This window comes from Oncorhynchus tshawytscha, linkage group LG09 (assembly GCF_018296145.1).
Source record: "Oncorhynchus tshawytscha isolate Ot180627B linkage group LG09, Otsh_v2.0, whole genome shotgun sequence".
NCBI lineage: Eukaryota > Metazoa > Chordata > Actinopteri > Salmoniformes > Salmonidae > Oncorhynchus > Oncorhynchus tshawytscha.
This window is the reverse complement of record NC_056437.1, coordinates 5,447,760-5,472,759: the sequence shown is the minus strand read 5'-3', so window position 1 is coordinate 5,472,759 and position 25,000 is coordinate 5,447,760. Positions and strand designations below refer to the sequence as shown.

Sequence of the window (25,000 nt, the reverse complement as noted above, 5' to 3'; positions counted from 1 at the left end):
ACATTAGCAATAAAAACTATTTAAAAAATATATATAATCCAGAAAGATAAACATAATAAGAATGATATATATACACATAATGGTGTGTTTTGTATGTAAACATTATTAGAGTGACCAGTGTTCAATTACTATGTACACAGGGCAGCTGTCTCTAAGGTGCAGGGTAGAGTACCGGGTGGTAGCCCGTAGTAACAGTCTCTAAGGTGCAGGGTAAAGTACCGGGTGGTAGCCCGTAGTAACAGTCTCTAAGGTGCAGGGTAGAGTACCGGGTGGTAGCCGGATAGTAACAGTCTCTAAGAGGCAGGGTAGAGTACAGGTGGTAGCTGGGTAGTAACAGTCTCTAAGGTGCAGTCTCTAACAGAGGCAGGGTAGAGTACCAGGTGGTAGCCGGGTAGTAACAGTCTCTAAGAGGCAGGGTAGAGTACTGGGTGGTAGCCGGGTAGTAACAGTCTCTAAGAGGCTAGAGAGGCAGGGTAAGAGGCAGGGTAGAGTACTGGGTGGTAGCCGGGTAGTAACAGTCTCTAAGAGGCAGGGTAGAGTACTGGGTGGTAGCCGGGTAGTAACAGTCTCTAAGAGGCAGGGTAGAGTAGCCGGGTAAGAGGCAGGGTAGCCGGCTAGTAACAGTCTCTAAGGTGCAGGGTAGAGTACCGGGTGGTAGCCGGGTAGTAGCAGTCTCTAAGGTGCAGGGTAGAGTACCGGGTGGTAGCCGGCTAGTAACAGTCTCTAAGGTGCAGGGTAGAGTACCGGGTGGTGGTAGCCTAAGAGGCAGGGTAGTAAGAGTCTCTAAGAGGCAGGGTAGAGTACCGGGTGGTAGCCGGTAGTAAGAGTCTCTAAGGTGCAGTCTCTAAGTCTCTAAGGCAGGGTAGAGTACCGGGTGGTAGCCGGGTAGTAACAGTCTCTAAGAGGCAGGGTAGAGTACCGGGTGGTAGCCGGCTAGTAACAGTCTCTAAGGTGCAGGGTAGAGTGCCGGGTGGTAGCCGAGTAGTAACAGTGACTAAGGCTAGTGATGGCTGTTTAACAGTGATGGCCTGGAGATAGAAGCTGTTTTTCACTGTCTCGGTCACAGCTTTGATGGACCTGTGTGATCTCCGCCTTCTAGATGGTAGCAGGATAAATGGTAGCTGGTAGCTGGTAGCTCGAGTGGCTGAGGGAGGTCCTTGACAATCTTTCAAGTTTTAAGTTAAATGCCTTTCTTGCTCTAAACCCAATAACGCAGTAATCAATAACAATGCAGAACAAAAACACATCAGAAATTAAAAAGAAGAAGAACACGAGAAAGTAAGTAATCATACTATATACAGGGTCAGTAAATACCATACTATATACAGGGTCAGTTAATACCATACTATATACAGGGTCAGTAAATACCATACTATATACAGGGTCAGGTAATACCATACTATATACAGGGTCAGGTAATACCATACTATATACAGGGTCAGTAATACCATACTATATACAGGGTCAGTAATACCATACTATATACAGGGTCAGTAAATACCATACTATATACAGGGTCAGGTAATACCATACTATATACAGGGTCAGTTAATACCATACTATATACAGGGTCAGTAAATACCATACTATATACAGGGTCAGTAAATACCATACTATATACAGGGTCAGTAAATACCATACTATATACAGGGTCAGTAAATACCATACTATATACAGGGTCAGTAAATACCATACTATATACAGGGTCAGTAAATACCATACTATATACAGGGTCAGTTATACTACCAGTAAATACCATACTATATACAGGGTCAGGGTCAAATACCATACTATATACAGGGTCAGTAAATACCATACTATATACAGGGTCAGTAAATACCATACTATATACAGGGTCAGTAAATACCATACTATATACAGGGTCAGTAAATACCATACTATATACAGGGTCAGTAAATACCATACTATATACAGGGTCAGTAAATACCATACTATATACAGGGTCAGTAAATACCATACTATATACAGGGTCAGTTAATACCATACTATATACAGGGTCAGTTAATACCATACTATATACAGGGTCAGTAAATACCATACTATATACAGGGTCAGTAAATACCATACTATATACAGGGTCAGTTAATACCATACTATATACAGGGTCAGTAAATACCATACTATATACAGGGTCAGTTAATACCATACTATATACAGGGTCAGTAAATACCATACTATATACAGGGTCAGTTAATACCATACTATATACAGGGTCAGTAAATACCATACTATATACAGGGTCAGTAAATACCATACTATATACAGGGTCAGTAAATACCATACTATATACAGGGTCAGTAAATACCATACTATATACAGGGTCAGTAAATACCATACTATATACAGGGTCAGTAAATACCATACTATATACAGGGTCAGTTAATACCATACTATATACAGGGTCAGTAAATACCATACTATATACAGGGTCAGTAAATACCATACTATATACAGGGTCAGTTAATACCATACTATATACAGGGTCAGTAAATACCATACTATATACAGGGTCAGTAAATACCATACTATACAGGGTCATATACCATATATACAGGGTCAGTAATACCATACTATATACAGGGTCAGTTAATACCATACTATATACAGGGTCAGTAAATACCATACTATATACAGGGTCAGTTAATACCATACTATATACAGGGTCAGTAAATACCATACTATATACAGGGTCAGTTAATACCATACTATATACAGGGTCAGTAAATACCATACTATATACAGGGTCAGTTAATACCATACTATATACAGGGTCAGTAAATACCATACTATATACAGGGTCAGTTAATACCATACTATATACAGGGTCAGTTAATACCATACTATATACAGGGTCAGTAAATACCATACTATATACAGGGTCAGGTAATACCATACTATATACAGGGTCAGTTAATACCATACTATATACATACCATACTATATACAGGGTCAGTAATACCATACTATATACAGGGTCAGGTAATACCATACTATATACAGGGTCAGGTAATACCATACTATATACAGGGTCAGGTAATACCATACTATATACAGGGTCAGGTAATACCATACTATATACAGGGTCAGTAATACCATACTATATACAGGGTCAGGTAATACCATACTATATACAGGGTCAGGTAATACCATACTATATACAGGGTCAGGTCAATACCATACTATATACAGGGTCAGTAAATACCATACTATATACAGGGTCAGGTAATACCATACTATATACAGGGTCAGTTAATACCATACTATATACAGGGTCAGTTAATACCATACTATATACAGGGTCAGTTAATACCATACTATATACAGGGTCAGGTAATACCATACTATATAAATACCATACTATATACAGGGTCAGGTAATACCATACTATATACAGGGTCAGTAAATACCATACTATATACAGGGTCAGTAATACCATACTATATACAGGGTCAGGTAATACCATAGGGTCAGTAAATACCATACTATATACAGGGTCAGTAATACCATACCATACTATATACAGGGTCAGTAAATACCCTATATACTATATACAGGGTCAGTTAATACCATACTATATACAGGGTCAGTTAATACCATACTATATACAGGGTCAGTTAATACCATACTATATACAGGGTCAGTTAATACCATACTATATACAGGGTCAGTTAATACCATACTATATACATACCATACTATATACAGGGTCAGTTAATACTATACAGGGTCAGGTAATACCATACTATATACAGGGTCAGTTAATACCATACTATATACAGGGTCAGTTAATACCATACTATATACAGGGTCAGTTAATACCATACTATATACAGGGTTAATACCATACTATATTCAGGGTCAGTTAATACCATACTATATACAGGGTCAGTAAATACCATACTATATACAGGGTCAGTTAATACCATACTATATACAGGGTCAGTAAATACCATACTATATACAGGGTCAGTAAATACCATACTATATACAGGGTCAGTTAATACCATACTATATACAGGGTCAGTTAATACCATACTATATACAGGGTCAGTTAATACCATACTATATACAGGGTCAGTTAATACCATACTATATACAGGGTCAGTAAATACCATACTATATACAGGGTCAGTAAATACCATACTATATACAGGGTCAGGTAATACCATACTATATACAGGGTCAGTTAATACCATACTATATACAGGGTCAGTAATACCATACTATATACAGGGTCAGGTAATACCATACTATATACAGGGTCAGGTAATACCATACTATATACAGGGTCAGTAAATACCATACTATATACAGGGTCAGTTAATACCATACTATATACAGGGTCAGTTAATACCATACTATATACAGGGTCAGGTAATACCATACTATATACAGGGTCAGGTAATACCATACTATATACAGGGTCAGGTAATACCATACTATATACAGGGTCAGTAAATACCATACTATATACAGGGTCAGTCAGGGTCAGTTAATACCATACTATATACAGGGTCAGTTAATACCATACTATATACAGGGTCAGTAAATACCATACTATATACAGGGTCAGTTAATACCATACTATATACAGGGTCAGTTAATACCATACTATATACAGGGTCAGTTAATACCATACTATATACAGGGTCAGTTAATACCATACTATATACAGGGTCAGTTAATACCATACTATATACAGGGTCAGTTAATACCATACTATATACAGGGTCAGTTAATACCATACTATATACAGGGTCAGTTAATACCATACTAATACACCATACATATATACAGGGTCAGGTAATACCATACTATATACAGGGTCAGTAATAATACCATACTATATACAGGGTCAGTAAATACCATACTATATACAGGGTCAGTAAATACCATACTATATACAGGGTCAGTTAATACCATACTATATACAGGGTCAGTTAATACCATACTATATACAGGGTCAGTTAATACCATACTATATACAGGGTCAGTTAATACCATACTATAACAGGGTCAGTAAATACCATACTATATACAGGGTCAGTAATACCATACTATATACAGGGTCAGTAAATACCATACTATATACAGGGTCAGTTAGTACCATACTATATACAGGGTCAGTAAATACCATACTATATACAGGGTCAGTTAATACCATATTATATACAGGGTCAGTTAATACCATACTATATACAGGGTCAGTTAATACCATACTATATACAGGGTCAGTTAGTACCATACTATATACAGGGTCAGTAAATACCATACTATATACAGGGTCAGTAATACCATACTATATACAGGGTCAGTAAATACCATACTATATACAGGGTCAGTTAATACCATACTATATACAGGGTCAGTTAATACCATACTATACAGGGTCAGTTAATACCATACTATATACAGGGTCAGGTAATACCATACTATATACAGGGTCAGTTAATACCATACTATATACAGGGTCAGTAATACCATACTATATACAGGGTCAGTGCCATAAGGGTCATAATACCATACTATATACAGGGTCAGGTAATACCATACTATATACAGGGTCAGTTAATACCATACTATATACAGGGTCAGTAATACCATACTATATACAGGGTCAGTAATACCATACTATATACAGGGTCAGGTAATACCATACTATATACAGGGTCAGTTAATACCATACTATATACAGGGTCAGTTAATACCATACTATATACAGGGTCAGTAAATACCATACTATATACAGGGGCAGGTAATACCATACTATATACAGGGTCAGTTAATACCATACTATATACAGGGTCAGTAAATACCATACTATATACAGGGTCAGGTAATACCATACTATATACAGGGTCAGGTAATACCATACTATATACAGGGTCAGTTAATACCATACTATATACAGGGTCAGGTAATACCATACTATATACAGGGTCAGTAAATACCATACTATATACAGGGTCAGGTAATACCATACTATATACAGGGTCAGTAAATACCATACTATATACAGGGTCAGTTAATACCATACTATATACAGGGTCAGTTAATACCATACTATATACAGGGTCAGGTAATACCATACTATATGCAGGGTCAGTTAATACCATACTATATACAGGGTCAGTTAATACCATACTATACAGGGTCAGTAAATACATATATACAGGGTCAGTTAATACCATACTATATACAGGGTCAGTTAATACCATACTATATACAGGGTCAGTAATACCATACTATATACAGGGTCAGTTAATACCATACTATATACAGGGTCAGGTAATACCATACTATATACAGGGTCAGTTAATACCATACTATATACAGGGTCAGGTAATACCATACTATATACAGGGACAGTTAATACTATATACAGGGTCAGGTAATACCATACTATATACAGGGTCAGGTAATACCATACTATATACAGGGTCAGGTAATACCATACTATATACAGGGTCAGGTAATACCATACTATATACAGGGTCAGGTAATACCATACTATATACAGGGTCAGTTAATACCATACTATATACAGGGTCAGTTAATACCATACTATATACAGGGTCAGTTAATACCATACTATATACAGGGTCAGTTAATACCATACTATATACAGGGTCAGTTAATACCATACTATATACAGGGTCAGTTAATACCATACTATATACAGGGTCAGTTAATACCATACTATATACAGGGTCAGTATAATACCATACTATATACAGGGTCAGTTAATACCATACTATATACAGGGTCAGTTAATACCATACTATATACAGGGTCAGTTAATACCATACTATATACAGGGTCAGTTAATACCATACTATATACAGGGTCAGTAAATACCATACTATATACAGGGTCAGGTAATACCATACTATATACAGGGTCAGTAAATACCATACATATATACAGGGTCAGGTAATACCATACTATATACAGGGTCAGGTAATACCATACTATATACAGGGTCAGTAAATACCATACTATATACAGGGTCAGGTAATACCATACTATATACAGGGTCAGGTAATACCATACTATATACAGGGTCAGGTAATACCATACTATATACAGGGTCAGGTAATACCATACTATATACAGGGTCAGTAATACCATACTATATACAGGGTCAGGGGTAATACCATACTATATACAGGGTCAGGTAATACCATACTATATACAGGGTCAGGTAATACCATACTATATACAGGGTCAGGTAATACCATACTATATACAGGGTCAGGTAATACCATACTATATACAGGGTCAGTAAATACCATACTATATACAGGGTCAGGTAATACCATACTATATACAGGGTCAGTTAATACCATACTATATACAGGGTCAGGTAATACCATACTATATACAGGGTCAGTAAATACCATACTATATACAGGGTCAGTTAATACCATACTATATACAGGGTCAGTTAATACCATACTATAACCATGAGTTGTTAATCATGAAACTCACCACTCCGCGTTTCTTTTTCCCAGAGAGTTATTTATTTTTTCCCTTTCGAAGGACAGAGAACCCCGCTGGCTGAATGGACAGGGACAATATATCCAGAGAGAGCCATGATTCGGTAAAACAGAGTATGTTACAGTCCCTGATGTCTCTGGAAGGAAATCTTCGCCATTGAGCTTGTCTACTTTATTGGCTGAGTCTGACTAGGGCACCTCTTCTACCTCTTCTCCGGCATTGGCATTTTTGGTGCAGCCCCCAGGATGAAAAGAGCTTCTTTGGGAAGTTCAAACAAAGGATCCATGTCAAGGAAGATACATTTCTGCTCAAATTTCTGGTGAGTGAAAACCGAATACAGCAAGACACACCTACAGTGCTCAGTGAGGCAGTAGCTGATAGATTGGGAGTAAGGACCGTGACTGAACTGGACTGGAGAGATATGGTTGGCTTCACCACAGATTACAGTCAGCCAGTCAATTATAGTCGACCTGAGAAGCAAACCACCTTATCGGAAGTGGATCTAAAACACAAAACATATATTTAACCTGTATTGTAACGGTTAGGTCTATACTGTAATCACAACATTTAACCATTTATTAACAGAGTGTACTGTAGTTGTAATAATGGTGTAATCATGCATTGTGAGGCTACTGATTATTTTTCATAATCTACATGTGAACAACTCATTAACAACACCTGAGCCACTGGTCAGTCACGAGCAACGCATTGGAGACCCATGCTGTAAACTAGCGTTTTCATTTCTGCTTCAGTCTTAATTAACACTATGATCGTTACCTAGCATTTCACACGATGGCCCTCTGTCTCTCTGCTGAGCAGCGTGGGAGGTGAACGGCGAGCTGCGTCTATCCCACAATGTTAATGTTTGGCTCTCAGTGAACAGAGAGTAACACTAAGGACCCCAGAGTGCCCAGTAACACAGAGTAACACCAAGGACCCCAGCGAGCCCAGTAACACAGAGTAACACCAAGGACCCCAGAGAGCCCAGTAACACAGAGTAACACCAAGGACCCCATCGAGCCCTGTAACACAGAGTAACACCAAGGACCCCAGAGAGCCCTGTAACACAGAGTAACACCAAGGACCCCAGAGAGCCCAGTAACACAGAGTAACACCAAGGACCCCAGAGAGCCCATTAACACAGATTAGCACCAAGGACCCCAGCGAGCCCAGTAACACAGATTAACACCAAGGACCCCAGCGAGCCCAGTAACACAGAGTAACACCAAGGACCCCATCGAGCCCTGTAACACAGAGTTACACCAAGGACCCCAGAGAGCCCTGTAACACAGAGTAACACCAATGACTCCAGTGAGCCCAGTAACACAGATTAACACCAAGGACCCCAGAGAGCCCTGTAACACAGAGTAACACCAAGGACCCCAGAGAGCCCAGTAACAGGGAGTAACACCAAGGACCCCAGAGAGCCCAGTAACACAGAGTAACACAGAGGACCCCAGAGAGCCCAGTAACACAGATTAACACCAAGGACCCCAGAGAGCCCAGTAACACAGAGCAACACCAAGGACCCCAGCGAGCCCTGTAACACAGATTAACACCAAGGACCCCAGAGAGCCCAGTAACACATGTGGGGGTGTGGTGATGTGGTGGTGATGTGGTGGTGGTGGTGTGGTGGGTGGAGTGGTGATGTGGTGTGGTGATGTGGTGGTGGTGGTGGTGGTGATGTGGTGGTGTGGTGATGTGGTGGTGTGGTGTGGTGATGTTGTGGTGGTGTGGTGGTGTGGTGATGTGATGTGGTGGTGTGGTGTGGTGATGTGGGGGTGGTGGTGTGGTGGTAGTGGTGAGTGGTGGGGGTGGTGATGTGGCGATGCTGAACGCTGCCAGACCACCTAGTCAGTTGGAGTCTGATCTGTTCATTCTGCTCCACCTCAACTTCAATCAGCCCTATTGTCATTCTGAGAACCTGGCTGAGTGTGTGTGTGTGTGTGTGTGTGTGTGTGTGTGTGTGTTTATAATCTGAAAAAAGAATGATGCTCAATATGGCCGCTGTTCCCCCCCCATTACGGCACATCGACTTGAATAGAAATGTCTGTTGTAGTCAATGGTATCTCTAGCACAAGGACACAATGGAATGTGAGCCAGCTGGATCTGGATCAGAACAGTCACTTCGTACTGAACGTCTGTTCTGTTCAGCTGCTAACTATGCTGGCTAAGCAGTTCTGATTGCCGGCTGCTGTAAGACCGATGGCAATGTACTTGAAAACAGTGCTAAGGTGGCTTTCTGCCTAGTCTCCTGTTTCTGCAGGCCATAGGCCTATAATGAGGGGAACATAATTGCACGAGAGTGGAGTTTTATCAAGGGGACAAGCTTGATAAAGCACGTCATAGCCACAGTAACTCACAGAACAACGGAAACATATACCAAAAGGTTACTTCATGTGAGCCCATGAAAGATATAGTGTCACATGTTGTGTTCAATAAGACCTTCAATAAAGTGTTGACAACATGTTAGCACCAACCACTCAGTTAGCAGATGTACCAGGCTAACTGTCACGACTCTCCACTCAGTTAGCAGATGTACAAGGCTAACTGTCACGACTCTCCACTCAGTTAGAAGATGTACCAGGCTGACTGTCACTACTCTCCACTCAGTTAGCAGATGTACCAGGCTAACTGTCACGACTCTCCACTCAGTTAGCAGATGTACCAGGCTAACTGTCACTACTCTCCACTCAGTTAGCAGATGTACCAGGCTAACTGTCACGACTCTCCACTCAGTTAGCAGATGTACCAGACTAACTGTCACGACTCTCCACTCAGTTAGCAGATGTACCAGGCAAACTGTCACGACTCTCTACTCAGTTAGCAGATGTACCAGACTAACTGTCACGACTCTCCACTCAGTTAGCAGATGTACCAGGCTAACTGTCACGACTCTCCACTCAGTGTTCTGACTGTCACGACTCTCCACTCAGTTAGCAGATGTACCAGGCTAACTGTCACGACTCTCCACTCAGTGTTCTGACTGTCACAACTCTCCACTCAGTTAGCAGATGTACCAGGCTAACTGTCACGACTCTCCACAGTGTTCTGACTGTCACGACTCTCCACTCAGTTAGCAGATGTACCAGGCTAACTGTCACGACTCTCCACTCAGTGTTCTGACTGTCCACTCTCCACTCAGTTAGCAGATGTACCAGGCTAACTGTCACGACTCTCCACTCAGTGTTCTGACTGTCACGACGCTCAACTCAGTTAGCAGATGTACCAGGCTAACTGTCACAACTCTCCACTCAGTGTTATAACTGTCACGACTCTCCACTCAGTTAGCAGATGTACCAGGCTAACTGTCACGACTCTCCACTCAGTTAGCAGATGTACCAGGCTAACTGTCACGACTCTCCACTCAGTTAGCAGATGTACCAGGCTAACTGTCACGACTCTCCACTCAGTTAGCAGATGTACCAGACTAACTGTCACGACTCTCCACTCAGTTAGCAGATGTACCAGGCAAACTGTCACGACTCTCTACTCAGTTAGCAGATGTACCAGACTAACTGTCACAACTCTCCACTCAGTGTTATAACTGTCACGACTCTCCACTCAGTTAGCAGATGTACCAGGCTAACTGTCACGACTCTCCACTCAGTTAGCAGATGTACCAGGCTAACTGTCACGAATCTCCACTCAGCAGATGTACCAGGCTAACTGTCACGACTCTCCACTCAGTTAGCAGATGTACCAGACTAACTGTCACGACTCTCCACTCAGTTAGCAGATGTACCAGGCTAACTGTCACGACTCTCCACTCAGTGTTCTGACTGTCACGACGCTCAACTCAGTTAGCAGATGTACCAGGCTAACTGTCACGACTCTCCACTCAGTGTTCTGACTGTCACGACTCTCCACTCAGTTAGCAGATGTACCAGGCTAACTGTACTCTCCACTCAGTGTTCTGACTGTCACGACTCTCCACTCAGTTAGCAGATGTACCAGGCTAACTGTCACGACTCTCCACTCAGTGTTCTGACTGTCACGACTCTCCACTCAGTTAGCAGATGTACCAGGCTAACTGTCACGACTCTCCACTCAGTGTTCTGACTGTCACGACTCTCCACTCAGTTAGCAGATGTACCAGGCTAACTGTCACGACTCTCCACTCAGTGTTCTGACTGTCACGACGCTCAACTCAGTTAGCAGATGTACCAGGCTAACTGTCACAACTCTCCACTCAGTGTTATAACTGTCACGACTCTCCACTCAGTTAGCAGATGTACCAGGCTAACTGTCACGACTCTCCACTCAGTTAGCAGATGTACCAGGCTAACTTTCACGACTCTCCACTCAGTTAGCAGATGTACCAGGCTAACTGTCACGACTCTCCACTCAGTTAGCAGATGTACCAGGCTAACTGTCACGACTCTCCACTCAGTTAGCAGATGTACCAGGCTAACTGTCACGACTCTCTACTCAGTTAGCAGATGTACCAGGCTAACTGTCACGACTCTCCACTCAGTTTTCTGACTGTCCACAATCAGTTAGCAGATGTACCAGGCTAACTGTCACGACTCTCCACTCAGTTTTCTGACTGTAACGACTCTCCACTCAGTTAGCAGATGTACCAGGCTAACTGTTCACGACTCTCCACTCAGTGTTCTGTCCGACTCCACTCAGTTAGCAGATGTACCAGGCTAACTGTCACGACTCTCCACTCAGTGTTCTGACTGTCACGACTCTCAACTCAGTTAGCAGATGTACCAGGCTAACTGTCACGACTCTCCACTCAGTTAGCAGATGTACCAGGCTAACTGTCACGACTCTCCACTCAGTTAGCAGATGTACCAGGCTAACTGTCACGACTCTCCACTCAGTTAGCAGATGTACCAGGCTAACTGTCACGACTCTCCACTCAGTTAGCAGTTGTACCAGGCTAACTGTCACGACTCTCCACTCAGTGTTCTGACTGTCACGACTCTCCACTCAGTTAGCAGATGTACCAGGCTAACTGTCACGACTCTCCACTCAGTTAGCAGATGTACCAGGCTAACTGTCACGACTCTCCACTCAGTTAGCAGATGTACCAGGCTAACTGTCACGACTCTCCACTCAGTTAGCAGATGTACCAGGCTAACTGTCACTACTCTCCACTCAGTTAGCAGATGTAACAGGCTAACTGTCACGACTCTCCACTCAGTTAGCAGATGTACCAGGCTAACTGTCACAACTCTCCACTCAGTTAGCATATGTACCAGGCTAACTGTCGACTCTCCACTCAGTGTTCTGACTGTCACGACTCTCCACTCAGTTAGCAGATGTACCAGGCTAACTGTCACGACTCTCCACTCAGTGTTCTGACTGTCACGACTCTCCACTCAGTTAGCAGATGTACCAGGCTAACTGTCACGACTCTCCACTCAGTGTTCTGACTGTCACGACTCTCCACTCAGTTAGCAGATGTACCAGGCTAACTGTCACGACTCTCCACTCAGTGTTCTTACTGTCACGACTCTCCACTCAGTTAGCAGATGTACCAGGCTAACTGTCACGACTCTCCACTCAGTGTTCTGACTGTCACGACTCTCCACTCAGTTAGCAGATGTACCAGGCTAACTGTCACGACTCTCCACTCAGTGTTCTGACTGTCACGACGCTCAACTCAGTTAGCAGATGTACCAGGCTAACTGTCACAACTCTCCACTCAGTGTTATAACTGTCACGACTCTCCACTCAGTTAGCAGATTTCCAGGCTAACTGTCACGACTCTCCACTCAGTTAGCAGATGTACCAGGCTAACTGTCACGACTCTCCACTCAGTTAGCAGATGTACCAGGCTAACTGTCACGACTCTCCACTCAGTTAGCAGATGTACCAGGCTAACTGTCACGACTCTCCACTCAGTCAGCAGATGTACCAGGCTAACTGTCACGACTCTCTACTCAGTTAGCAGATGTACCAGGCTAACTGTCACGACTCTCCACTCAGTTAGCAGATGTACCAGGCTAACTGTCACGACTCTCCACTCAGTTTTCTGACTGTCACGACTCTCCACTCAGTTAGCAGATGTACCAGGCTAACTGTCACGACTCTCCACTCAGTTTTCTGACTGTAACGACTCTCCACTCAGTTAGCAGATGTACCAGGCTAACTGTTACGACTCTCCACTCAGTGTTCTGTCACGACTCTCCACTCAGTTAGCAGATGTACCAGGCTAACTGTCACGACTCTCCACTCAGTGTTCTGACTGTCACGACTCTCAACTCAGTTAGCAGATGTACCAGGCTAACTGTCACGACTCTCCACTCAGTGTTATAACTGTCACGACTCTCCACTCAGTTAGCAGATGTACCAGGCTAACTGTCACGACTCTCCACTCAGTTAGCAGATGTACCAGGCTAACTGTCACGACTCTCCACTCAGTTAGCAGATGTACCAGGCTAACTGTCACGACTCTCCACTCAGTTAGCAGATGTACCAGGCTAACTGTCACGACTCTCCACTCAGTTAGCAGTTGTACCAGGCTAACTGTCACGACTCTCCACTCAGTGTTATAACTGTCACGACTCTCCACTCAGTTAGCAGATGTACCACCAGGCTAACTGTCACGACTCTCCACTCAGTTAGCAGATGTACCAGGCTAACTGTCACGACTCTCCACTCAGTTAGCAGATGTACCAGGCTAACTGTCACGACTCTCCACTCAGTTAGCAGATGTACCAGGCTAACTGTCACGACTCTCCACTCAGTTAGCAGATGTACCAGGCTAACTGTCACGACTCTCCACTCAGTTAGCAGATGTACAGGCTAACTGTCCACTCAGTTAGCAGAGGTAACAGGCTAACTGTCACGACTCTCCACTCAGTTAGCAGATGTACCAGGCTAACTGTGACTCTCCACTCAGTTAGCAGATGTACCAGGCTAACTGTCACAACTCTCCACTCAGTTAGCATATGTACCAGGCTAACTGTCACGACTCTCCACTCAGTGTTCTGACTGTCACGACTCTCCACTCAGTTAGCAGATGTACCAGGCTAACTGTCACGACTCTCCACTCAGTGTTCTGACTGTCACGACTCTCCACTCAGTTAGCAGATGTACCAGGCTAACTGTCACGACTCTCCACTCAGTGTTCTGACTGTCACGACTCTCCACTCAGTTAGCAGATGTACCAGGCTAACTGTCACGACTCTCCACTCAGTGTTCTGACTGTCACGACTCTCCACTCAGTTAGCAGATGTACCAGGCTAACTGTCACGACTCTCCACTCAGTGTTCTGACTGTCACGACTCTCCACTCAGTTAGCAGATGTACCAGGCTAACTGTCACGACTCTCCACTCAGTGTTCTGACTGTCACGACGCTCAACTCAGTTAGCAGATGTACCAGGCTAACTGTCACAACTCTCCACTCAGTGTTATAACTGTCACGACTCTCCACTCAGTTAGCAGATTTCCAGGCTAACTGTCACGACTCTCCACTCAGTTAGCAGATGTACCAGGCTAACTGTCACGACTCTCCACTCAGTTAGCAGATGTACCAGGCTAACTGTCACGACTCTCCACTCAGTTAGCAGATGTACCAGGCTGTAACTGTCACGACTCTCCACTCAGTCAGCAGATGTACCAGGCTAACTGTCACGACTCTCCACTCAGTTAGCAGATGTACCAGGCTAACTGTCACGACTCTCCACTCAGTTAGCAGATGTACCAGGCTAACTGTCACTACTCTCCACTCAGTTAGCAGATGTACCAGGCTAACTGTCACGACTCTCCACTCAGTTAGCAGATGTACCAGGCTAACTGACTCTCCACTCAGTTAGCAGATGTACCAGGCTAACTGTCACGACTCTCCACTCAGTGTTCTGACTGTCACGACTCTCCACTCAGTTAGCAGATGTACCAGGCTAACTGTCACGACTCTCCACTCAGTGTTCTGACTGTCACGACTCTCCACTCAGTTAGCAGATGTACCAGGCTAACTGTCACGACTCTCCACTCAGTGTTCTGACTGTCACGACTCTCCACTCAGTTAGCAGATGTACCAGGCTAACTGTCACGACTCTCCACTCAGTGTTCTTACTGTCACGACTCTCCACTCAGTTAGCAGATGTACCAGGCTAACTGTCACGACTCTCCACTCAGTGTTCTGACTGTCACGACTCTCCACTCAGTTAGCAGATGTACCAGGCTAACTGTCACGACTCTCCACTCAGTGTTCTGACTGTCACGACGCTCAACTCAGTTAGCAGATGTACCAGGCTAACTGTCACAACTCTCCACTCAGTGTTATAACTGTCACGACTCTCCACTCAGTTAGCAGATTTCCAGGCTAACTGTCACGACTCTCCACTCAGTTAGCAGATGTACCAGGCTAACTGTCACGACTCTCCACTCAGTTAGCAGATGTACCAGGCTAACTGTCACGACTCTCCACTCAGTTAGCAGATGTACCAGGCTAACTGTCACGACTCTCCACTCAGTTAGCAGATGTACCAGGCTAACTGTCACGACTCTCCACTCAGTTAGCAGATGTACCAGGCTAACTGTCACGACTCTCCACTCAGTTAGCAGATGTACCAGGCTAACTGTCACGACTCTCCACTCAGTGTTCTGACTGTCACGACTCTCCACTCAGTTAGCAGATGTACCAGGCTAACTGTCACGACTCTCCACTCAGTGTTCTGACTGTCACGACTCTCCACTCAGTTAGCAGATGTACCAGGCTAACTGTCACGACTCTCCACTCAGTGTTCTGTCACGACTCTCCACTCAGTTAGCAGATGTACCAGGCTAACTGTCACGACTCTCCACTCAGTGTTCTGACTGTCACGACTCTCAACTCAGTTAGCAGATGTACCAGGCTAACTGTCACGACTCTCCACTCAGTGTTATAACTGTCACGACTCTCCACTCAGTTAGCAGATGTACCAGGCTAACTGTCACGACTCTCCACTCAGTTAGCAGATGTACCAGGCTAACTGTCACGACTCTCCACTCAGTTAGCAGATGTACCAGGCTAACTGTCACGACTCCACTCAGTTAGCAGATGTACCAGGCTAACTGTCACGACTCTCCACTCAGTTAGCAGTTGTACCAGGCTAACTGTCACGACTCTCCACTCAGTGTTATAACTGTCACGACTCTCCACTCAGTTAGCAGATGTACCAGGCTAACTGTCACGACTCTCCACTCAGTTAGCAGATGTACCAGGCTAACTGTCACGACTCTCCACTCAGTGCAGATGTACCAGGCTAACTGTCACGACTCTCCACTCAGTTAGCAGATGTACCAGGCTAACTGTCACGACTCTCCACTCAGTTAGCAGATGTACCAGGCTAACTGTCACGACTCTCCACTCAGTTAGCAGATGTACCAGGCTAACTGTCACTACTCTCCACTCAGTTAGCAGAGATAACAGGCTAACTGTCACGACTCTCCACTCAGTTAGCAGATGTACCAGGCTAACTGTCATGACTCTCCACTCAGTTAGCAGATGTACCAGGCTAACTGTCACAACTCTCCACTCAGTTAGCAGATGTACCAGGCTAACTGTCACGACTCTCCACTCAGTGTTCTGACTGTCACGACTCTCCACTCAGTTAGCAGATGTACCAGGCTAACTGTCACGACTCTCCACTCAGTGTTCTGACTGTCACGACTCTCCACTCAGTAGCAGTTACCAGGCTAACTGTCACGACTCTCCACTCAGTGTTCTGACTGTCACGACTCTCCACTCAGTTAGCAGATGTACCAGGCTAACTGTCACGACTCTCCACTCAGTGTTCTTACTGTCACGACTCTCCACTCAGTTAGCAGATGTACCAGGCTAACTGTCACGACTCTCCACTCAGTGTTCTGACTGTCACGACTCTCCACTCAGTTAGCAGATGTACCAGGCTAACTGTCACGACTCTCCACTCAGTGTTCTGACTGTCACAGCTCAACTCAGTTAGCAGATGTACCAGGCTAACTGTCACAACTCTCCACTCAGTGTTATAACTGTCACGACTCTCCACTCAGTTAGCAGATTTCCAGGCTAACTGTCACGACTCTCCACTCAGTTAGCAGATGTACCAGGCTAACTGTCACGACTCTCCACTCAGTTAGCAGATGTACCAGGCTAACTGTCACGACTCTCCACTCAGTGTTAGCAGATGTACCAGGCTAACTGTCACGACTCTCCACTCAGTGTCAGCAGATGTACCAGGCTAACTGTCACGACTCTCTACTCAGTTAGCAGATGTACCAGGCTAACTGTCACGACTCTCCACTCAGTTAGCAGATGTACCAGGCTAACTGTCACGACTCTCCACTCAGTTTTCTGACTGTCACGACTCTCCACTCAGTTAGCAGATGTACCAGGCTAACTGTCACGACTCTCCACTCAGTTTTCTGACTGTCACGACTCTCCACTCAGTTAGCAGATGTACCAGGCTCACGACTCTCCACTCAGTGTTCTGTCACGACTCTCCACTCAGTTAGCAGATGTACCAGGCTAACTGTCACGACTCTCCACTCAGTGTTCTGACTGTCACGACTCTCAACTCAGTTAGCAGATGTACCAGGCTAACTGTCACGACTCTCCACTCAGTGTTATAACTGTCACGACTCTCCACTCAGTTAGCAGATGTACCAGGCTAACTGTCACGACTCTCCACTCAGTTAGCAGATGTACCAGGCTAACTGTCACGACTCTCCACTCAGTTAGCAGATGTACCAGGCTAACTGTCACGACTCTCCACTCAGTTAGCAGATGTACCAGGCTAACTGTCACGACTCTCCACTCAGTGTTTCAGGCTAACTGTCACGACTCTCCACTCAGTGTTATAACTGTCACGACTCTCCACTCAGTAGCAGATTACCAGGCTAACTGTCACGACTCTCCACTCAGTTAGCAGATGTACCAGGCTAACTGTCACGACTCTCCACTCAGTTAGCAGATGTACCAGGCTAACTGTCATGACTCTCCACTCAGTTAGCAGATGTACCAGGCTAACTGTCACAACTCTCCACTCAGTTAGCAGATGTACCAGGCTAACTGTCACGACTCTCCACTCAGTGTTCTGACTGTCACGACTCTCCACTCAGTGTTCTGACTGTCATGACTCTCCACTCAGTGTTCTGACTGTCACGACTCTCCACTCAGTGTTCTGACTGTCACTACTCTCGACTCAGTGTTCTGACTGTCACTACTCTCCACTCAGTGTTATAACTGTCACTACTCTCCACTCAGTGTTCTGACTGTCACGACTCTCCACTCAGTGTTCTGACTGTCACGACTCTCCACTCAGTGTTCTGACTGTCACGACTCTCCACTCAGTGTTCTGACTGTCACTACTCTCCACTCAGTGTTCTGACTGTCACTACTCTCCACTCAGTGTTCTAACTGTCACGACTCTCCACTCAGTGTTCTGACTGTCACGACTCTCCACTCAGTGTTCTGACTGTCACGGCTCTCCACTCAGTGTTATAACTGTCACTACTCTCCACTCAGTGTTCTGACTGTCACTACTCTCCACTCAGTGGTCGAACTGTCACGACTCTCCACTCAGTGTTCTAACTGTCACGACTCTCCACTCAGTGTTATAACTGTCACTACTCTCCACTCAGTGTTCTGACTGTCACGACTCTCCACTCAGTGTTCTGACTGTCACGACTCTCCACTCAGTGTTCTGTCACTACTCTCCACTCAGTGTTCTAACTGTCACTACTCTCCACTCAGTGTTCTGACTGTCACGACTCTCCACTCAGTGTTATAACTGTCACGACTCTCCACTCAGTGTTATAACTGTCACGACTCTCCACTCAGTGTTCTAACTGTCACGACTCTCCACTCAGTGTTCTGACTGTCACGACTCTCCACTCAGTGTTATAACTGTCACGACTCTCCACTCAGTGTTATAACTGTCACGACTCTCCACTCAGTGTTATAACTGTCACTACTCTCCACTCAGTGTTATAACTGTCACGACTCTCCACTCAGTGTTATAACTGTCACGACTCTACACTCAGTGTTCTAACTGTCACTACTCTCCACTCAGTGTTCTGACTGTCACGACTCTCCACTCAGTGTTATAACTGTCACTACTCTCCACTCAGTGTTCTGACTGTCACTACTCTCCACTCAGTGTTCTGACTGTCACTACTCTCCACTCAGTGTTCTGACTGTCACTACTCTCCACTCAGTGTTCTGACTGTCACTACTCTCCACTCAGTGTTCTGACTGTCACTACTCTCCACTCAGTGTTCTGACTGTCACTACTCTCCACTCAGTGTTATAACTGTCACTACTCTCCACTCAGTGTTCTATTCAAAAGGTTCCACCTTCTACCACAATGTGAAACCTACTGTATGCACTGTACACTGCTATCACAATGTGAAACCTACTGTAACCCCACTGTACACTGCTATCACAATGTGAAACCTACTGTAACCCCACTGTACACTGCTATCACAATGTGAAACCTACTGTAACCCCACTGTACACTGCTATCACAATGTGAAACCTACTGTAACCCCACTGTACACTGCTATCACAATGTGAAACCTACTGTAACCCCACTGTACACTGCTATCACAATGTGAAACCTACTGTATGCACTGTACACTGCTATCACAATGTGTAACCTACTGTATGCACTGTACACTGCTATCACAATGTGTAACCTACTGTAACCCCACTGTACACTGCTATCACAATGTGAAACCTACTGTAACCCCACTGTACACTACTATCACAATGTGAAACCTACTGTATGCACTGTACTGTACTATATATACCCATGGTGCCTTGTCAGCATCATAATGGCTAAATATCTGCAGGCCTTTTTCCAGTAGTGCACAGCATTTCCATCGACCAAAGTCATTTAAACTGCTTTGTTTCACAGTACACCACTTTGCAAAATCAATCCATATAAATTCCAGCCACATAGCTAGCTACAGCACCTACAGAAAGAATGAATACCTCTTGACTTATTACACATTGTGTTGTGTTAAAGCCTGAATTCAAAATGGATTTCATATGTTTTTCTCACCCATCATGATACAATACCCCAAAATGGCAAACTGAAAACATACATTTTTTTTGTGTGTGGAAATTCATTGAAAGCAAAATACAGAAATATCTAATTTATGTTAGTATTAAGACCCCTGAGTCAATACGTGTTAGATTACAGCTGTGTGAGTTTTTCTGACTAAGTAAGCATTTCACTGTTGATTTAGGTCTCTGAGAGCTTTGCACACCTAGATTGTTTATTTAATTTATCTGTTATTTTACCAGGTAAGTTGACTGAGAACACATTCTCATTTACAGCAACGACCTGGGGAATAGTTACAGGGGAGAGGAGGGAGATGAATGAGCCAATTGTAAACTGGGGATTGTTAGGTGACTGTGAAGGTTTGAGGGCCAGATTGGGAATTTAGCCAGGACACCAGGGTTAACACCACTACTCTTACGATAAGTGCCATGGGATCTTTAATGACCTCAGAGAGTCAAGACATCTGTTTAACGTCCCATCCGAAAGACGGTACCCTACACAGGGCAGTGTCCCCAATCACTGCCCTAGGGGATTGGGATATGCTTTTAGACCAGAGGGAAGAGTGCCTCCTACTGGCCCTCCAACACCACTTCCAGCAGCATCTGGTCTCCCATCCAGGAACTGACCAGGACCAACCCTGCTTAGCTTCAGAAGCAAGCCAGCAATGGGATGCAGGGTGGTATGCCGGGTGGTATGCCGGGTGGTATGCTGCTGGCACAAATATTGTAGAATATTTCCACATGGTTATTTTTGATTATGATTATAAAAATGCTTTAGGCTCTGTCAAGTTGGTTGTTGATCATTGCTAGATAGCCATCTTCAAGTCTAGCCATGGATTTTCAAACCGATTTAAGTCAAAACTGTAACTAGGACACTCAGGAACATTCCAAGTTGTCTTGGTAAGAACATTCACTGTCTTCTTGGTGAGCAACTCCAGTGTAGATTTGTCCTTGCGTTTTAGGTTATTGTCCTGCTGAAAGGTGAATTCATCTCCCAGTGTCTGGTGGAAAGCAGACTGAACCAGGCTTTCCTCTAGGACTTTGCCTGTGCTTAGCTCTTTTCCTTTTCTTTTTATCCTGAAAAACTCCATAGTCCTTGCCGATGACAAGCATACCCATAACATAATGCAGCCACCACCATGCTTGACAGGGCAGTGTCCCCAATATTAAGAGTGCTACTCAGTGTGTTGGTTTTGCACCAAAAAAACACAATGCTTTGTATTCAGGACAAAGTTATCTTTACTATTTGACTTGCCTAGTTAAATAAAGGTAAATAAATAAATAAATAAAAAGACTACAATGTTGTCGATCCATCCTCAGTTTTCTCCTTTCACAGCCATTAAACTCTGCATAACTGTTTTAAAGTCACCATCGGTATCATGGTGAAATCACGGAGCGGTTTCCTTCCTCTCCGGCAACTGAGTTAGGAAGGACACCAGTATCTTTGTAGTGACTGGGTATATTGATACACCATCCATCATTAATAACTTCACCATGCTCAAAGGGATATTCAATGTCTGCTTTTAAAATGTTTTATCCAACTACCAATAGGTGCCCTTCTTTGTGAGGCATGAAACGCCTCACTGGTCTTTGTGGTTTAATCTGTGTTTGAAATTCACTGCTTGACTTAGGGACCTTACAGATAATTGTATGTGTGGGGTACAGAGACGAGATAGAGAAAAATCATGTTAAACTCTATTGTTGCACACAAAGTGAGTCCATTCAACTTATTTTGTGACTTGTTAAGCACATTTTTACACCTGAACATATCTAGGCTTGACATAACAAAGCGGTTGAATACTTATTCACTCAAGACATTTCAGCTTTTCATTTTTTATTAATTTGTAAAAATGTCTAAACACAATTCCAGTTTGACATTATGGTGTATTGTGTGTAGACCGTTGACACAACATCTGATTGTAATCCATTTTAAAACTCTGCATGTTTGATGTGTTCAACACTGTCTAGAAGAGAGACAGAGCTCCTGCTGGTGCCTGACAATACCTGAAACAGCCTGAAGCAGGTAGGCAGTGAAGATAAGTGAACTAGACAACACCTGAAACAGCCTGAAGCAGGTAGTCAGTGAAGATAAGTAAACTAGACAACACCTGAAACAGCCTGAAGCAGGTAGTCAGTGAAGATAAGTAAACTAGACAACACCTGAAGCAGGTAGGCAATGAAGATAAGTGAACTAGACAACACCTGAAACAACCTGAAGCAGGTAGTCAGTGAAGATAAGTAAACTAGACAACACCTGAAACAACCTGAAGCAGGTAGTCAGTGAAGATAAGTAAACTAGACAACACCTGAAGCAGGTAGGCAGTGAAGAGAAGTGAACTAGACAACACCTGAAGCAGGTAGGCAGTGAAGAGAAGTGAACTAGACAACACCTTAAACAGGTAGGCAGTGAAGAGAAGTGAACTAACAACACCTGAAGCAGGTAGGCAGTGAAGAGAAGTGAACTAGACAACACCTGAAGCAGGTAGGCAGTGAAGAGAAGTGAACTAGACAACACCTGAAGCAGGTAGGCAGTGAAGAGAAGTGAACTAGACAACACCTGAAGCAGGTAGGCAGTGAAGAGAAGTGAACTAGACAACACCTGAAGCAGGTAGGCAGTGAAGAGAAGTGAACTAGACAACACCTGAAGCAGGTAGGCAGTGAAGAGAAGTGAACTAGACAACACCTGAAGCAGTAAGGCAGTGAAGAGAAGTGAACTAGACAGACTCTGGAAGGTAAACATCATTCTGGGGTATGTCCCAAATGGCAGCCAATTCCCGTTATAGTGCATTACATTTATGGTAGTAGTCTAAGTGCTCTGATCTAAAGTAGTTCACTATAATAGTCTGTCATTTGGGACACAGACATTCTTCTGGACATTCAGTAACTGATATTCTTGCTGGGTTGAACTACCTTTAAACTACCTCTTCAGTCTGACTGGGAGCTGGAGACATTTCCTACAAAAAAATGATATTTATTGATTTCTATGAGCTTAAAGCCATTCAGGTGTGGAAGTAAATAGAGTATAGACCAGCCAGATAAATGCTCTCCAATTTCTGCCTTTTACAGGGAACAATGGCTAAAAGAGCAGAGCTATTTCACTTCTTAGAAATCACCCAGGAGGAGGCTGAGGTTTTTGAAATCACCCAGGAGGAAGCTGAGGTTTTTGAAATCACCCAGGAGGAAGCTGAGGTTTTTGAAATCACCCAGGAGGAGGCTGAGGTTTTTGAAATCACCCAGGAGGAAGCTGAGGTTTTTGAAATCACCCAGGAGGAAGCTGAGGTTTTTGAAATCACCCAGGAGGAAGCTGAGGTTTTTGAAATCACCCAGGAGGAAGCTGAGGATTTGAAATCATCCAGGAGGAGGCTGAGGTTTTAGAAATCACCCAGGAGGAGGCTGAGGTTTTAGAAATCACCCAGGAGGAGGCTGAGGTTTTGCCATTGAGTTCTTCACCTTCATTCTGTCATTTAGTTCAGGAGATGCTCTTTTTCAGAGCGATTTACAGTCAGGAAGTAGGCATAGTGTTTATTCCAGCTCAGTACTCCTCTACTTAAAAGTCGTTGCCCCTCTGGGCCACACACAACTAACTGAATACAAAAATATTCTTTTGTCTACAAATATAAAATGTCACACTCAAACATTTAGTCAGGTCAGGACCAATGTTCTGCAAAGTTTCCTGAATCATTCAGTCTGAATTCTAATAACTATTTGATTAAAAACTCTGTTTTTAGAGAGGTGACGATGCATCTCATTTTCAGTTCATTAATAAGAGAGTAGAGCTCAGGTGACCCTTCCATCCAGCATCCTTTATCATCAATACTCATCAGCTCTGCCCGAAGAATCAAAGGGAAAAAGTGTCCCAAAATTGCTGGCACAAAGGTTTAAGAAAAAACAACTAAATCATGACTAGCGGTGAAAACGCATCTGTCAGAAGAAATGTATATGTATATCGGACACTCCTCCTTCTCCTCTACCTGGAGGAGCTAGAGGAGAAGGAGGAGTAGAGAGAAGAGGAGGAGGTAGAGGAGAAGGAGGAGTAGAGAGAAGAGGAGGAGGTAGAGGAGAGGGAGGAGCAGAGAGATGAGGATGAGGTAAAGGAGAGGAAGGAGTAGAGACAGGAGGAGGAGGTAGAGGAGAAGGAGGAGTAGAGAGAAGAGGAGGAGGTAGAGGAGAAGGAGGAGTAGAGAGAAGAGGAGGTAGAGGAGAAGGAGGAGTAGAGAGAAGAGGAGGAGGTAGAGGAGAGGGAGGAGTAGAGAGAAGAGGAGGAGGTAGAGGAGAGGGAGGAGCAGAGAGATGAGGATGAGGTAAAGGAGAGGAAGGAGTAGAGACAGGAGGAGGAGGTAGAGGAGAGGGAGGAGTAGAGAGAAGAGGAGGAGGTAGAGGAGAGGGAGGGGTAGAGAGAAGAGGAGGAGGTAGAGGAAGGCGAGAGGAGGAGGAGGAGAGGAGGAGGTAGAGGAAGAGAGAGAGAGAGAGGAGGAGAGAGGAGAGAG

The 25,000-nt window shown here is 44.1% G+C and overlaps 1 protein-coding gene across 1 annotated transcript in view; it reads right to left on the bottom strand.

Moving 5' to 3' along the window:
• dcc (DCC netrin 1 receptor) overlaps positions 1 to 25,000 on the bottom strand; it is a 634,145-nt gene that overhangs the window by 17,978 nt on the left and 591,167 nt on the right. The gene's annotated exons all lie outside the window — the stretch shown is intronic.